Below are 18,714 nucleotides of genomic sequence, written 5' to 3'. Positions count from 1 at the left end.
AAAACCCTAATAGCATAAATAGGAAGTAGAGTTCTCAATACCTTTCTAATTACAATTTCATCATCAATCTTTCCATTGGCTCCTCTTATAGCATTTACAACCTCTTTGATTCTCCCACAATACTTGACTATATTCTCACTTTCTACCATTCTCATTTCATCAAACTTACCTCTCAAGCTATCTAATTTTTCTCTCAAGACATTATTGTCTCCTCCATAGATGTTCTTCAGTGTATCCCACATTTCCTTAGCATTCTTACAATATTTTATCTCATCAAATTCGAAATAGCTTAGGGCTGATGCAATCTCCAACATAGCTTGGTTGTGTCCTTGCTTCTCTTTTAGCTGCTAAGTTGTCAAGGAAACTATTGTTATGTCCACATATGAATTATCCACAAAATGTATTGCACTATCACTGATTCCTACTAGATGTAGCCTCATTAAACTTTTTCATGTAGGGAAGTTCTCTTTGTTTAACCTTGGCACCTCCTTTTTGTACATCTTGATTTTTAGCTTCAAGTACCTTCTAAATTTTCTCTACAGGCACCAATGCTCTAATACCAATTGTTAGAATGTTTAAAATAATGTAGATGGGGGGGTAAATTAGTTATCCAAGGTCTTGATGTACCAATTGAACAAACAAACACTTAAACAACTTAAGATCTTAACGTTCAATAGCTTGATCTCTATAGTAAGATTTCAGTAACATAAACTAGTAGTCCACTATCTTAAATATAATAGACTTGCAAAATGTAAATATTAACAGTAAATCATCACAAATAACATCCACACAAGTTTGACACTAGGATTTAATGTGGAAACCCAATTTGAAAAAACCACCAATAACATGTCACCAATCTTTTCACTCTTCTAAAGTGAGCTCTATTAGAATCCTACCTTATTAAAGGTTAAAACACACACTATTAAATGTGACCTTGTTAAAGGATTTAATCACCCTACTAGGAGTGGCCTTGTTAGAGGACTTTAGAACACTCCATTAGAATTCCACCTTGATTAAAGGATTTACATATGATTGTTAGGTCAACGTTGATTAAAGGATTTCAAATTGATATAATGGTTAAAAAGTAACAACAGGTTTTGATCTGGAAAATATAACTCACCTTGCAAATATAGATCTTAGTTTGGATCAAATGTTGATCCACAGACTGGCCTTCATTGTCATTTCAATCTTTAATTTGATTGGCAACCCTTCAAGCAATCACACTTCACCTTTTCTCATTCTTCTGCTTAAGTTTGACAATCAATAGCATCAACAACTACTCCAACCTTATTAGGTTAGCTCTTGTACCTCCTTAAATAGGTAATTTTGATCTTTTTCCACTTAAACATCACTGTAGATCTTATGGTTTATGATCAAATTCAACACATAGAATGAATTTCTCCACCATTTCGTCTTCTCCTTTCTATTCATGAAAACTCTCCAAACTTCTCCTTGAATCCTTGCATAGAAACATGCAAACATAGTTTCCCTTGATTTAAATATTCTAGGTCATCCATCCTTATCTTCAACATGTTTTACGTATTCCAAGAGATCAACTCCGTTGGTTGGAAATCATGATTTCTCATAAACTATAAAAATGTTGTCCCTCTGGAAACACTGTGTTCTGACACTCGGTCATCACCGGGTTACTAAGTCACAACTAAATTTCTTTTTTGGTACATATATTGACACTCAATCAATATTGATACTCGGTTAACACTATTTCTACTTGGCACATATTGTGGCTTAGTTGACACTAGCATCACTCAACACATATTGCAAGTTCCTTAATCTTTTACTCTATTTCTTGGTCAAGCCTATGCATTTGGTCAATATTTGATCACTTCTTCAAGGCTTCAGTACAACTATCTTCTTCTCTTGTAGCATGATTACACAATAACTCTATCTTGTCAAAGTCTAACTAATCAAGTTCCCACTTGTAATTTCTTCTCATAATTCAACCTTTCCTCTAGGTGCTTTTGTTCTGAACAACTTCTCAAATCCTCTTCATCAATCATATAGATATGGCACTAAAATCGGATAACAAATTGTCTTACTAATAAGGTTTAACATCAATGACAACATAACAATTATTTCAATTGTAGTTTCCAACAGTTCTATCTATAAAAAGGGGTATGCCCCTTTTTTTATGTATTAGTAATAGGACTTTGGTCCCTGGCTATACTGGAGGATTTTGTTGCCTCCGTTCTTTTTTTTTGGTGCCCACATTGAATGGAGGGATCCATAAAATTTAGAAAAATAAAAATAAAAATTATGACTATGTCATTCACTAATAAAAAATAAATTAATCTTAATAATATTATTTTATTAATAACAAAATTATAAGGAATTAAAATTTTGTAGAACTATAAATCTTTTTAGAAGTCTATTATTTCCCAAAATTTATATTACATGTGATTTTTCAAGTTCCACAAAAGTATAAAAAAATAGTTTTACATATTTATTAATAATAATTTAGATCATTTGTTAAAATAGTAAAGTAATTATTTGTTCTTAATAAATTTAATAATATTATTTATAATAAACATAATATTAGTGATGTCGTATGATGCTAGTAGATGTAATTGTTGTCACTTAGGTTTGCACCCTTGTCCAAGGCCTATGCGCGAGGACAACCTAGTGAAACATGGAAACAACCTCCAAGTTGTGGGACTTGAACTGCGAGGTTGAGTCTCTGGAGAAGGCCGGCTTCCTCTTACTATCAGGGCGCACCTATCTACTCTTGGAGAGGAAAAAGGAGAAGAAGAGCACAAAAGCAAATCTACCTAGTCTAATCTAAGGAGGTGATGCACCAAAATAGAGTATTCAAACTTCCTTTCTGCCCATATATGCACTACAAAACCAAGATAACATTCAAAGGACATACACACCCAGACTTATATCAATCAATAACCACATACAGATCAGGAAACCAAACTGGATAACACAAGGAGAAGGATTTCACTTATATATTATCCAATAGGCCAAAAATAGACACAGTATGCGAGCCACAGATCTCAACAATACACCAATGAGAGGCAAGATGGATGCACATACACATCGATGGTTGAAGGAGATGATACAGAATGTTATACAGCTCAGAGACAAAGGGAATTTTACACTACAGACCTGCGAGCAGTAGCAGAGAAATCAGAAAAGGAGTCCTCCTCAAGAAGAGATCACAAAATTGCCTTTATAGTTCAGGCATAACTGAGGATTTTTGCATTACATTTACTTCTCACCTACTGGCAATAACTTCTCACCCTGAAAATCCAATCATAGATATGGTGGTCTTGAGTACCAAAATCTGATATTCCTCTGAGAAAGAGCCTGGAGAAGACAAAACGGCGCCATAACTGCGCTCTGACCAGGTAGATGGATTGACTAAGACGGTGGAGTGTTTTTCTATGTTTCGCATTCATTTTTGGTGGTCAGGATTGATCATGAAGATCAGATCGGCAAGATAACCCTCGGTTTTCCCTTTTTGGTGCATGAATCAGTAAAGCCGACAAGTCAACATATCCTTGGCATCAGAATGAGCCACGTGGACCAATAGCTTTTTACCCTTTTGCCACCCTGCTAAGTCCTCCGTGGTTGACCTTTCTTTATTAAACTAACCACACCACCCTCAAACTATTATCATTAACTATGGCGATTACAAACCTGACCGCAACATTAACTGCCAGCCGCTGACCATCAACCCTAGTCTACTAGCGAGACACGTGTCAACAAGGTGTTGTGTCGCCATGGTATCCGCCGTGCAACTTCAGAAGGCGAGATAGTGCCGACCATTGATCTACCTTAAATTTGACGATCATGGAGACTCGTCGTACCACTATACTATTCTTACCCCGGGCCCATCATATTTGGCACCACCTCAGCAACCGCACTACACCCAAATGACACCTGGCAATATTTGACCGACGTACCTTGTTGTAACTTGGCCCCACTGATCTACGTGGTGAAAGGGTGCCATGTCGCTATGGTAAAGATCGTGCAACTTCACCATGGCGACATGGCGCCTTTCGTCAATTTTCCTTGATCCGAAGGCAAGCAAGATATATTGCTCCTTAGTGCATCGATAAATAGAAACCGGCCACGTATCACTGTCTGTATTTACTGCACCTCCGACCCTGGACCCACAAGGACATGTGTCCTCCAAGTGCCATGTCACTAACGTAAAACTCGTGCAGCTTATCCATAGTGCAATGGCACCTATCGTTGATCTTTGTAGATCCAACGGTGGAGATCTTAACCCTTTCTTGCACTGGTGACGTTGAAGATCTGGTCCCATGCACTGACTATATTCTGACCCGGCATACATGGCTATTCCCCATTGGCCTAACGAAGCACCACCTGGCAGATTTTGGTACTGTTTAATCCTAACCACGCCACGTGTCAACTAGGTGCTATGTCACTAACAGAAAACTCATGAGTTTTTCGTTGGCGCCATGGTGCCTTGCCGCTTTTTGAAACTTTTTAGCCTGCAAAATTGACCACCCACCGCTAACTTTCTTGGTGATGCAACCTACCCACCGTCAGACCTTTCCGTCGGGCGCTATTGTTGCTATGCAGATTTTTTGGCCAACACACGATAGTGACATAACACCCAAGATGTCACAAAACTTTTCTGACCTGCCAAACTTGTTGCCTGGCCCATTGGACCCACTGAACACATGTCGTCAGGGCGCCATGTCGTGAACGTAAATCTCGTGCAGCTTCTGATGGCGAGATAGCGCCAACCGTAGATCTTTATCGGATCTGACTATTACGAACTTGCAGGCCGCAAAAATATATCATAAGGCTTGGCATTAAAATAGTATTATCTTTTAGAAATAGTCGTTGGATGAGCCGAACGTTTGAAATTTGAATCTTTGGCAGGTGAACAAAAGATAACATTTTTGGCAACTCACAGGGGACACAAGCCTGCTATGTGTATGACCAGTGCCTGTAAACAATCCATTGGGTCACAGGGTCGAAAAAGTATGAATCTGAGAACTGCAAAACCCTAACCCTTCCTATGAGAGATTAAAACATGAAAACCCTAGCTCTGCGACTGCAACTAGAAACAAAAAACAAAACTTCCTCTACAATCTTGAGACACCTCAAAATTTGCTACCTCACAGGGAGGCGGTTGTGCCCACGCACTTCTTGAAAAGCAAGAAACAACAGAAAATAAACTAAACTACCTATATATAGGAACTTGACCCTCATCAAAAACAAGCTTTAAGATAAATACCATTGACTGGAATGAGAAAAATCTCACCATTGGGTCTGCTCAGTTGGAATGCATTAGCCTGTTTGCGACTAGCAATCAGATAGGGGCCACTCCATAGTGCATCAAATTTAGAATGTCTTCCTAGTTTTTCTCTGTCTAAATCCCACTTTAGAACTAAATCGCCTTCTCTGAAGGTTCTGACCCTAGTCTTCTTATCAAAACTCTTTTTTATATGCTGTTGATGTATCTCTCGGGTTTGCATAGCTTTATTTCTCTTTTCTTCTAGTTCAATTAGCTCTGCCATTCTTACTGACATGGCATTATCTTCAATCAATTCCAGCTGATTAGCCAACTCCAAGGATGGTAATTCCAATGAAATTAGGAGTCTGGCCTCCCTACCATATACCAGCACAAAAGGTGAATTCCCAACAGATCTCTTGGGTGTTATCCTATCAGCCCACGGAGCAATTCTTAATTTCTTATGCCAGACCCTCTGATTGTCTTCTATTGTCCTCTTCATGATTCTGATCAGATTCTTGTTGGAAGACTCAGCCAAACCATTGCCATGGGGATAGTAATTTGATGATGTGCTTAGGTAGATATTGTGATTCATTGCCCATGCACAGATCTAGGTTCCAACAAAAGACTTAGCATTGTTCGAGATGATAGTAGAAGGAGCACCAAACCTAGATACAATCCCATCAAGGAACTCAACAACTGATGGTTATGTGGCATCCTTCAAGGCAATTACCTCTATCCACCTAGTGAAATAATTAGTAGCAACCAAAATCCATTTATGACCTGCACTAGATGGAGGATTAATGGGGCCTATAAAATCCAACCCCCACTGGGTAAAGGGTTGATCCACCTGAATAGGACGAAGGGTGAGAGCTGCAAGCCTCTGTTTGCCTGAAAAGAAAGCAGACTTCTCACATTTTCTCACATATCCATAACAATCATGGAACAGAGATGGCCAATAATAACCAGCCCTCATGATCTTCATGGCAGTTGTTCTTGCAGAGAAATGGCCACCATCAAGGCCATTACGAAGTTCTTTAATCATCCTCTTAGCCTGATCCTCTTCAATACATCTCAGCAGGGCCCCATTAAAATCCCTCCTGAATAGGATACCATCAATTACAACATAGGGAATGGACTGCAGTCTATATTGTCTTCTTTTAGCTCTGTCCAATCCCTGAGGGTATCCATCCCCTGATAAGAAGCTCTTCATATCATTTATCTAGCTCCTTGGATTGTTAACATTTCCTTCCTCCTGTTGCTATGTTAATACCATAGCAGCCTCTTCATCTGAATCCTGGTCTAATAACATTTCTTTGCACAACCCTTTCCCTCTTACCAGCTTAGTAATCTGAATATCCACATCATATTCCATTACCTTAGTGATCCATCCAGCTCTCTTTTCACTGATATCTTTGCTTAACAGGAAGTCTTTTACACTAGCATGGGGCACCAACAAATAGATTTTATTGTGGGATAAGAGTTGTTTAAATTTCTTCAAGGCTCTGATGACTGCAAGGGCTTGCTTCTCTACAAAGATGTACTTATCTTCATATTCCTTGAGCCCTTCACTAAAGAAGGTTATGGGTTGTTCCTCATCCTTGTCATTTGTTTGAGTCAAGACAGTAGAGATACTTGACTCACCACCGAGAGTGTAGAGGATGAAATCTTTTTTAAAATTTGGGTTCACGAGGGTAGGGGCTGAGGCTATGGCTGTCTTGATCTCTTCAAAACTCTCCTTCCCTTCCTTCGTCCATGAGAAGACCATACCTTTCTTAAGCATAGTTGTAAGAGGTTTCACCATGGTAGCAAGATTAGGAATAAACCTTCTCACAAAATTTATTCTACCAAGGAAACTTTGCAGCCCCTTCTTGTGTTTAGGAAGAGGAAGGGTAAGTATTGCCTTTGTTCTTTCTGGATCAATGGTCAACCCATCCTCAGATACAATGTGTCCCAATAATTTTCCTTCGCTTGTAGCAAAGAAACACTTGGCTGGGTTGAGGGAAACCCCAAACTCTCTACATCTTAGAAATACCTGCCTCAGATGATTAAAATGATCTTCTACATTTTTTGAATATACAGTTATATCATCAAGGTATACTAAGACAGACTTGTCAATTAATTTTTTGAAGGCCATCTCCATTGCCTTCTGAAATGTGGCACCTGCATTTGTTAGCCCAAATTGCATCTTGCAATAAGCATAGGTGCCCCATTTAGTAGTGAATGTTGTCTTATATCTGTCAGATTGTTTAACCGGCACTTGATTATAACCAGAGAATCCATCAAGAAAAGAGAATCTCCTTGAACCACTGACCTTGGACAGAATCTGCTCCATGGAAGGGAGAGGATGGTGATCTTTAAGAGAAGCCTGATTAAGGTCCCTAAAGTCCACACACAGTCTAATTTCTCCATTCTTCTCCCTTACAGGGACAAGGTTAGCCACCCATGATGAGTGTTTGATAGGGAATATTATATTAGCCTCTATAAACTTGGATAGCTCTTTTCTCATTAGAGGTTCAATCTTAGGATTCACTGGCCTCTTTTTTTGCCTTATTGGTTTGGCCTTATCAACTAAATCTATGGTATGCTGAAATGAACTAGGGTCAAACCCTTTTAAATCATCATATTTCCATGCAAATACATCATTAAATTATTGACATAAATGAATGAAGTTTTCTTGCTCGATTTCAGAACATACCTTCCCCATATTCAGAGATTTTCCATCAGCAATTGTAACTAGGGCATAATCATCCTTTTCTGCAGCTAGATTCATTCCTTTGCCTCTTGTTTGATCATCAGGATTAAAGACACTCTCCAAGGTAACGAGACCCTTGGACAACTTGTTAGAACTGAGGTGAATGATCTGATCACCATACTGATCTTGCAGTCTTGACTGGTTTCTATCTGAGAATTCTACCTCATTCTGCAAGAAACTCACAATTTGCTCATCAGAATCAAACACCTGCCAATGAGTGTTGTTGTCAGGGATGGTAGGCCTCACTACCTCCCTTATTTGTTTCTTCCTCTTTTCCTCAAGATTCCCTGGTACATCATAAGCTGCACCCACTGTTGCAAGTCTATCAGCATGTCTATTTTCTTTCCTAGGAATGCTCTGAATATTAAATGCATTGAAGCCCTCAAGCAAATCCCAGACTCTGTGTTTGTAAGACTTGAGCAGGCCATTTTTGGTGATGTTCTGGTTTCTCACTTGGTTAACTACCAACTCACTATCCCCATATACTTTCAAGGCTTGAATTCCTCTCTTTTGGGCAAGTAAGAGACCTTGAATCAAAGATTCATACTCGGCCACATTATTGGTGCAACTGAATTGGAGCCTAAAGGAGAAGTAGTATCTTATTTGTGCAGGAGAGATCCACATAACACCAGCCCTTGACCCATTTCTATTCCTTGAGCCATCAAAGTACATACTCCATGTTCCACTTATATCATCATTAGTCCCAACAAGATCAGGAACTTGAGCATCTTTCTCTATTATGCAATATGTACTGAGGCCTGTCTCAAGAGTTTCTGACATAGGTTCAAACTAATATGCATTTGCCCACTCATCCAAGAAGAAATCAGGAATCTTCATTATAGAAGTAGCAGGCTCATTTACTATGTCATTTTCATCCATCTCTAGAATAGGGCAATTCATGTTGATGGGATTGGGGTTGTAGGATTCAGTGTGATGGAGGGCTTGAGGTTCTGCTCTAATTGACACATTGGCTCCATATCTAGTCTTAAATGACATATATGACCAATCAGCAGATATGAATCCACGAATTTGAGCAGTGAAGTCTCTTGAAAGACAGATGGCAAAATAAGGCTTGACTTTAGCAACAGATATGTCCTGAATCACAGTGCAACCAGGGCATGCATGTAGGGCCATTTCCACATTCCTAAGGATACCTACAGTTTTGATAGTACTACCATCTAATTGTAATACATCCCTAACAATGGGCTCATATTTCATTCCTAAAGCATCAGTAACACACCTAGGTATTGTTGAGCTACTAGCCCATGAATCTATCATGCAATTGTGGACTAATTTGCCTCCTATAATCAGAGAAACATAGAATGGAGGAGGTCTAACCTTTTTATTTGTCTCCACATCCCCTATTGGTTGTACTAGACTTGTGGCACTTTCCATGATAGATGGCTGATCCTTGGGTTCAATCTTCTCTAATTCTTGTTGCAGCAACCTCTTCTGCATTGGTATGGTAGCAACAGCATCCCACATAGAAATATTCACATTTGTCTTCTTCGTTTGCTCTACCACACTGAAAGGTGTATTAGGAACTTTGATAGAAACTTTGGGAGCTACATTTATAAAAGGTTGAGATGGAGCAACATAAGGATCACCTGCATCTCTCTTTCTAGGATCTTGCTTTTTCTCCTGTGAAGTACTTGTTTGCTCATTTGCTGCATGTGCATGAGGTGCAGCACTTGAAGTTGAGGCCTGCTGAGGAGAAGGAGGGGCAGCATGTTCCATAGCTCTCCTCTTACTTCTTGTGTTATGAGCAACGGAATCCTAGCTTACATTACAATGCTCCCAAATTTGATGATTCATGAAAGAGAAATCATCACCTCCTTGAATATATGAGGCCTCCTTGGGATGATCCTCCTTGTATGATTGCTTTGCTACAAGTTCTTGGTCAGTTAGGGCCAAATAAGATTCTATCTTCTGGCACATGCAATAGGCATAAGAATAATTGCAAGAAGGATAGAAATCTTGATCTTGGGCCAAGTTATTTTGAGGGACTATAGCTCTGTTCTGATTTGAGCTTGAAGCAAAAGCATGACTATTTTTCCTACCCGATCAAAAGAGCTATTCCACTGATTAGGAGGCCTACCACCATTTGGGGCTTGATATTGCAATTGGGGAGGCTTGCCACTTTGAGCTTGTTGTCTTTCTAAGGCCACCACCTTGTTACTCATTTTTTGTATCATAGAAAAACTATCCTCTAATCTCTTCCCCTGGTCTTTCAACTCCCTCCCCTGCTCTTGCAATTTTTTATCCAGGGTCTTCTCTCTCTTATCTGTATTCAGTACTAGACCTTGGAGCATTTCTTTGAGTTCATCTATCCCATTTGAGGATGTGGAAGCTTGGGGAACTGGAGTAAGGGCTTGTAATGTAGAAGTTGTAGGAAGAGGGGCCATTGCTGGTTGGTGGTTGGGAACATCAGGAAAGAAAGGCATAGGGGGCCTTGGAGCCAATTTTCCTCCTTGTATTAGGATGTTCTCAGCTTTTATGGCTATCTCATAGGCATTAGGCAAGGTATATCCTCCCATAGTTTGGATTGTAGTGGCAATATCACTATTAAAAGCTCTAAGGTAATGCAAGAAGGCATTATCGGGGGTAGGTTTCACTGTAGTAGGTATTCTATCCCATGTCTTTTGAAATCTATAGTTAAAATTGGTCATACACTCATGGGGGGCTCTTTTTATAGTAGTCAGCTGCTCTAAAAGTGACAGATGGTCACTTCTATCCTCAAAATGTTTGCATAACCCTACTCCTAGTCCATCCCAATCGGTTATAGAACCGTGAGCTAAGCCTCTATACCACTGTAATGCTTTTCCTTTTAAAGATGAGGCTAGAAGTCTGACAGCAACATCATCCTCTGTGATACCATGAATATTATAGACATTTGCTACTTCTTGGATATGCTCTAAAGGGGAGATGGAAGTTTCACCAGTAAAATCAGGTATACTTTTTAGTGCAGATACTGGTATATCATGTCTTTGGGCTAACAATAGAGGACTGCCACCATTAAAGGTGGCAAAAGCATGAACTCTTGGCTGTGCCATGTAAACAAGTGTTCTATTAATGAGTGTTGATGGCAATCTAGGCTGAGTTCGAGCAATAGGAGGAGTAGAGACAGATCTTATAGGTATATTAACTGTTATTACACCCCTAACTGGTGATAATGAAGTTCTAGTCCTCCTTCTTCTAGGATTTGAAAGAGAAAGCTCTTGATATTGAAATTTACCTTTAGAAGACACCCTTGTTTCAGCTCTGGGCATGAATCACTACAGCTTTGGCTTGGAACCAAATTTGTTGACGTTCAGAGTCGCCAAGTACTTTGAAGAATCAGCCTCTTGAAGGCTTGAATACTGAAGCCAGCACTACCTCTTCAGCATTAATCTCTGAAACTCTTTCTTCTTGACACCAATAGACTTTAAATTTGTTTGAAAAAGTGTCCCACCGGGCATGCCAAAAAATGTTGTCACTTAGGTTTGCACCCTTGTCCAAGGCCTATGCGTGAGGAAAACCTAGTGAAACATGGAAATAACCTCCAAGCTATGGGACTTGAACTGCGAGGTTGAGTCTTCGGAGAAGGCCAACTTCCTCTTACTATTAGGGTGTACCTATCTACTCTTGGAGAGGAAAAGGGAGAAGAAGAGAACAAAAGCAAATCTACCTAGTCTAATCTAAGGAGGTGATGCACCAAAATAGAGTGTTCATACTTCCTTTCTACCCATATATGCACTACAAAACCAAGATAACATTCGAAGGACATACACACCCAGACTTATATCAATCAATAACCACATACAGATCAGGAAACCAAATTGGATAACACAAGGAGAAGGATTTCACTTATATATTATCCAATAGGCCGAAAATAGACATAGTATGCGAGCCACAGATCTCAACAATACACCAATGAGAGGCAAGACGGATGCACATAAACATCGATGGCTGAAGGAGATGATATAGAATGTTATACAGCTCAGAGACAAAGGGAATTTTACACTACAGACCTTCGAGCAGTAGCAGAGAAATCAGAAAAGGAGTCCTCTTCAAGAAGAGATCACAAAATTGCCTTTATAGTTCAGGCATAACTGAGGATTTTTGCATTACATTTACTTCTCACCTATTGGCAATAACTTCTCACCCTGAAAATCCAATCAAAAATCTGGTGGTCTTGAGTACCAAAATCTGATATTCCTCTGAGAAAGAGCCTAGAGAAGACAAAACGGTGCCATAATTGCGCTCTAACCAAGTAGATGGATTAACTGAGATGGTGGAGTGTTTTTCTATGTTTCACATTCATTTATGGTGGTCGAGATTGATCATGAAGATCAGATCGGCAAGATAACCCTCGATTTTCCCTTTTTGGTGCATGAATTAGCAGAGCCAGCAAGTCAACGTATCCTTGGCATCAGAATGAGCCACGTGGACCAATAGCTTTTTACCCTTTTGACACCCTGTTAAGTCCTCCATGGTTGACCATTCTTTATTGAAGTAACTGCGCCACCCTCGAACTGTTATCATTAACTGCAGCGATTACAAACTTGACCGTGACATTAACTGCTAGCCGCTGACCATCAACCCTGGTCTGCCAGTGAGACACGTGTCAACAAGGTGTTGTGTCGCCATGGTATCCGTTGTGCAACTTCAGAAGGCGAGATAGCGCCAACCGTCGATCTGCCTTAAATCTGACGATCGTGGAGACTTGTCATACCACTATACTGTTCTTACCCTAGGCCCATCATATCTGGCACCACCTCAACAACCACACTACGCCCAAATGACACCTGGCAATATCTGACTGACGTACTCTGTTGCAACTTGGCCCCATTGATCCACGTGGTGAAAGGGCGCCATGTCACTATGGTAAAGATCGTGCAACTTCACCATGGCGACATGGCGCCTTCTGTCGATTTTCCTTGATCCGACGGCAAGCAAGATATACTGCTCCTCAGTGCATCGATCAATAGAAACCAGCCACGTATCGTTGTCTGTATTTCCTGTGCCTTCAACCCTAGACCCACGAGGACACGTGTCCTCCAAGCGCCATGTCGCTAACGTAAAACTCATTCGGCTTATCCATAGCGCGATGGTGCCTACCGTTGATCTCTGCAGATCCAACGGTGGAGATCTTAACCCTTTCTTGCACTGGCGATGTTGAAGATCTGGTCCCATGCGCTGATTGTATTCTGACCTAGCATACGTGGTTGTTCCCCATTGGCCTAATGAAGCACCAGCTGGCAGATTTTGGTATTGTTTAATCCTAACCACGCCACGTGTCAACCAGGCACTATGTCGCTAACAAAAAACTCATGAGTTTTTCGTTGGCGCCATGGCATCTTGCCGCTTTTTGAAACTTTTCGGCCCGTGAAACTGACCGCCCGCCGCTAACTTTCCCGGTGACGCAACCTGCCCGCTGTCAGACCTTTCTGTCGGGCACTATGTCGCTATGTAGATTTTTCGGCCAACACACGATAGCGACATAGCGCCCACGGTGCTGCAAAACTTTTTTTTCCCGCCAAACTTGTTGCCTGGCCCGTTGGACGTACCAGACACGTGTCGTCAGGGCGCCATGTCGCGAATGTAAATCTCATGCAACTTTCAATGGCGAGATAGCGCCAACCGTAGATCTTCATCGGATCTGACGATTAGGAACTTGCGAGCCGCAAAAATATATCATAAGGCTTGGCATTAAAATAGTATTATCTTTGGGAAATAGCCGTTGGACGGGCCGAATGTTTGAAATTTGAATCTTTGGCGAGTGAACAAAAGATAACAGTAATATTAATAAATGAACTTAAAGTAGATTATTGATAATTAAACATTTATTATAATGTTATTTTTATTAAATTAATTTTTTTTTTTTTTTTATATACAAATTATTGCTTAATTTAAATAACATAATAATTATTATTTTAAATAAATGTATACAAATAGATGTCTATATGTATTTTAATAAAAATTATATTAATTTTTGTTAAAGCATGACAATTTTTTCTTAAAATCATAAGTCTAAAATGGTTTCAAATATTTATAATTATTTGATAATGTATATGTAAAAATTTGTACATTTGAAGTTGTAAACATCAGCTAAAAAATATGGTTTATTATATAAAATAAAACAATGCCTCCCTCCCTGATAAAAGGGCTCATATTGTCCAAAATATTTTAACCAAAAAAATCTAAGAAAATTAATTTGTAAAATATGTTTTGTTAAAAATCATCAAGTTTACTTTTAGTTAAGATATTTAATATTTTAGAAATATAGGTTAAAAAATTATTTATTCATAATCAATAAGTTTTAGTTGATGCATATGGTTCTAGCCTATGATAGGAACTAACAAAGCCCATCTGCATGTTTTTAGTTTTTCTACAAAGAACTTAATTTATAAGGTTCCAAGACTATTTTCATATACGTGGGATGTTTAAGGGTTTTTTCCCTTTTGTGTGTGAGGATGTCGATTAGGGACATTAGGGCCAACACAATAATTGTTCAATAAATCAAGTTTATACTTTATAGCAATTTGACCACATAATCACTCCTTCACACTTCCACAACTTGATTTAGCATATTCCTTACATTTGGTTTTACCACAAAGAAATTAATTTATAAGTTTCTAAGACTATTTGCACATCTACAGGAAGTTGGGATTTTCCCTTTTGCATGTCAGGCTACAAATGAGGGACATTAGGAACAATACAAGAGATATTCAATAATTCAAGTTTATATTTTACAACAAGTTGACCACATAATCACTCATTCATACATCCACAAATTGATTTAACATATTCCTTTTTCCCTAGTGGGAAGGTAGGTGCATGATGTGTGGTCGTAAAAACACAACTTACTGCTTAATACTTGCCTCTGATAAATTTAAACAATAATTTAAATGTTTTGCATTATGAAACATAGTATCTAGGCATTTAAAGGCTCAATCTTGAATATTCTTGCACACCCAATAGAGGAGTGGATGAAATGTGCGGAGAGGATGGGACCAACAACATATTGCCATGTTTCACTTTTAAAACCTTGCAAAATATTTAAGTCATATAAAAAAATGTTTTAGGCAAATTCTTACTTTTAGCTCACTATATAACAAATGGCGCCATAATTAAATCACTTTAAAATAAAAAAATGAATTAAACGTTATTATTATTCTCATTCAAAATAAAGATATCATCTACATTGTTGTAAACTAATTTAAATATTAAGCATGTTTTATGACTACACTTTAATAGCTTTGTGATTTGAAAATAAATGTCAGGTCTCCTTATGGGCCTAGCTACAAGAATTTTATTATTTAAAAAAACTACTTGAAATGGATTGAATGTGACTTGATGTGCATATGGAGCTAAAATGATAAAGTTGATCCTCATTAATTGATTTCTAACATCTCTACAAAATGATCAAAATAGGACATTGTTAGAATATTTAGAATAACTTTGGGGGGGTGTGGGGGGGGGGGTGCAGGAGGGTGAATCAATTATCCAAGGTCTAGATGTACCAATTAAACAAGCAAACACTTAAACTACTTTAGATCTTAACATCCATTAGCTTGGTCTCTATAGCAGATTATCAGTAAAATCAATAACAGAAATATAACATATTTGTAGAATGTAAACATTAACAATAGCTCATCACAAATAACGTCAACACAAGTTTCACACTAGGAATTAACGTGGAAACCTAATTTGGGAAAAACTACTAGTAACATTAATGTCATTTGATTTCCACAATCCATTAGTAATATCATGAGAATTTCTGGAGTTTGATTGTGTCGTAATTTTTAAGCATCTAGAAATTCTCAAAAATTACGATGCAATCAAACTCCAGAAATTCTCATGATATTACTAGTAACATGTCACCAATCTTTTCACTCTTTTTAAGTGAGCTCTATTAGGAGCCAACCATGACAAAGGTTATAAAACACATTGTTAAATGTGACTTGTTAAAGGATTTAATCGCCCTGTAAGGAGCAACCTTATTAGAGGACTTTAGAACATTCCATTAGAATGCCACCTTGATTAAAGAATTTATATATGATTGTTAGGTCAACCTTGATTAAAGGATTTCAATATTGATACAATGGTTAGAAAGTAACAACAAGTTTTGACATGAATAAGTATAATTCACTTTGCAAATATAGATCACAATTCTATTCATAAGCTAATCCACTAATTGGCCCTCATGTTGGTCTTTGTCTCTGATTTGCTTGACAACCCTTAAAGCAATCACCATTCACAACTTTGTTCAGCCTCTTGCTTAGATTCACCAATTAATAATATCAACAATTACTCCAACCTTGCTAGGTCTTCACACCCACTTGCACATACACACACGAACTTATCTCTTGTGCCTCCTTAAATAGGTAATTTTGGTATTTTTTCGCTTAAACATGAATGTGGATCCTAGGGTTTCAATCAGATCCAACACAAATAATGAATATGTCCACCTTCTTGTTCATTCTTTCCTTTTCTAGGAAAAATTATTTTAAATTAATCCATTGATTGCTTACCTAGCCCTATCCTTGAATTAAATATTCTAGGTTATCCATCATTATCTTCAACACACTTTACATATTCCAAGAAATTAACTATGTCAACTAGAAATTATGATTTCTCATAAACTATCAAAATGTTTTACCTTAGCCAACACTATGTTCTGACACTCGGTCATCACTGGGTTGCTACTAATATTCTTGTTTTTTTTATATACTTACACTCGATCATTACTGATGCTCGGTCGACACTACCTTTGCTCGACTTATACTAGCACTTGGTTGAAACTAGCATCACTCAACATAAATTGCAAGTTCCTTAATCTTTTTCTCTATTGCTCTATCAAGACTATGCATTTGGTCAATCTTTGATCACTTCTTTAGGGCTTCAATACAACTATCTTCTTTAGTTATAGTATTGATTAAACAATCACTTTATCTTATCAAAGTCTAACTAATCAAGTGTCCATTGTAGTTTCTTCTCATAACTCCACATTTTCTTTGGGTGCTATTGTTATGTCCAACTTCTCAAATCCTCTTCATCAATCATCTAGACATGACACTCAAATCTGATAGCAAACTATCTCACCTATAAGGTTTAACATCAATGACAACATAAAAATTGTTCCAATTGTAGTTTTCAACAATCTCCCTCTTTCGCCTTAATGGAAAAACCTCTAGTTACCATGCAATCCAAAACATGTACTACATCAAGAAAACCCCCTATGTGTTTAGTATCAAATCTTCAATAATATCCTTAGTTTTATTTTGATTCTCATTCATGCAACTCTAATATGCAACTCATAAGATCTCACTATCAGATCAGATCATGAAATCAGTCAAACTCTTATGTATTGTTGGCAACCCCACATAAATTCTATGGATTCCTTCTTTCTGATTGCCTCATGGTAACTGCAACACGATATCTACCTCTTTGAAAACAATGCCAAAGACACTTTTATCTTTCTCATACATCTTCATCATGTAGATATCTTCATATTAGTATAAATTTTTCCTCTATCATTTGTGTATGACTGATACAACATTCCACCCTTCTTCCTACTACTTTAGGTAGCTCCTAAAGTAGGACTATTTGCATCAACTTGTAAAATATTTTGATCAACACATTTGATGTAGAGCTCCATCCTAGATTAAGTAACATTGTCTAGGATAATCACCCCTAATTTACCTCTTAAATATTCATGAGCATCCTTAGGTAAAGTTTTAGTGAAAATATCAACAATTTGCTCCTTAGTGTTTACATACTCCAATCTCACTTCCTTGTCTTGAACTAGCTCTCTCAAGTAATGATACTTGATAGCAATATGCTTAGTCTTTGTGTGTATTACATGATTCTTTTATATGTTTATAACACTAGTGTATCACAATAGATAAAAATTGGATCAGTGATCTCTTCCATCATTCCTTTCAATAATTGCTTGATCCATATGGCATTTGAACAATTCATTATTGCTGCGACATACCTAGCTTCAACTATTGATTGAGAAATAAAATTTTGCTTCTTTCTTCTGCATGAAACTAGCATCTTTCCTAGAAAGAATGCTCCTCCACTTGTACTTTTTTTGTCATGAACATTTCCTATCCAATTAGAATTAGCAAACACTTTCAGTTCAAACTTGTCATTCTTATTGTAAAATAATCCATAGTCTTCTATTCCTTTCAAATATCTTAGTATCCTTTTTACTGCCAGCATGTGATTCTCTTCAGGTCTTATAAGAAATCTTGCAACTATCCCAACCGATAATGCAATATAAGGTCTCTTGTAAACAACACATTGTAGCTTTCCAATCATTGATCTATAGAGTGTCTGGTTCACAATAGTAGAATCATCATTCTTAGATAACTTGTGTCATGTAGCCATAGCTGTACTAACTGGTCTTGAGTTTTCCATACCAACTATTTTCAAAATCTCCTTGATGTATTTTGACTAAGTAATAAATATACCTTGCTTCATTGATAGAATTGTAAACCAACAAAGAATTCGATCTTACTAAACATAGGCATTTCAAATTCCTTCTTCATCTCTTCAAAAAATGATTTTCATAATTCTTCCTTTTGTCCAAATATGATATCATCAACAAAGATTTTAGATAACAATACCTCATTGTTATTACCAGTCTTCAAGTATAGATTGGTGTTATCATTAGTTCTTACAAATACAATCTTCACCAAGTAATTGTGCAACCTTCCATACCATGCTCTAG

This window comes from Cupressus sempervirens, chromosome 10 (genome assembly GCF_028749045.1).
Source record: "Cupressus sempervirens isolate cs-2001-9-10 chromosome 10, ASM2874904v1, whole genome shotgun sequence".
NCBI classification, from domain to species: domain Eukaryota; kingdom Viridiplantae; phylum Streptophyta; class Pinopsida; order Cupressales; family Cupressaceae; genus Cupressus; species Cupressus sempervirens.
The sequence above is the reverse complement of the archived record's forward strand: the minus strand, read 5'-3'. Positions refer to the sequence as shown.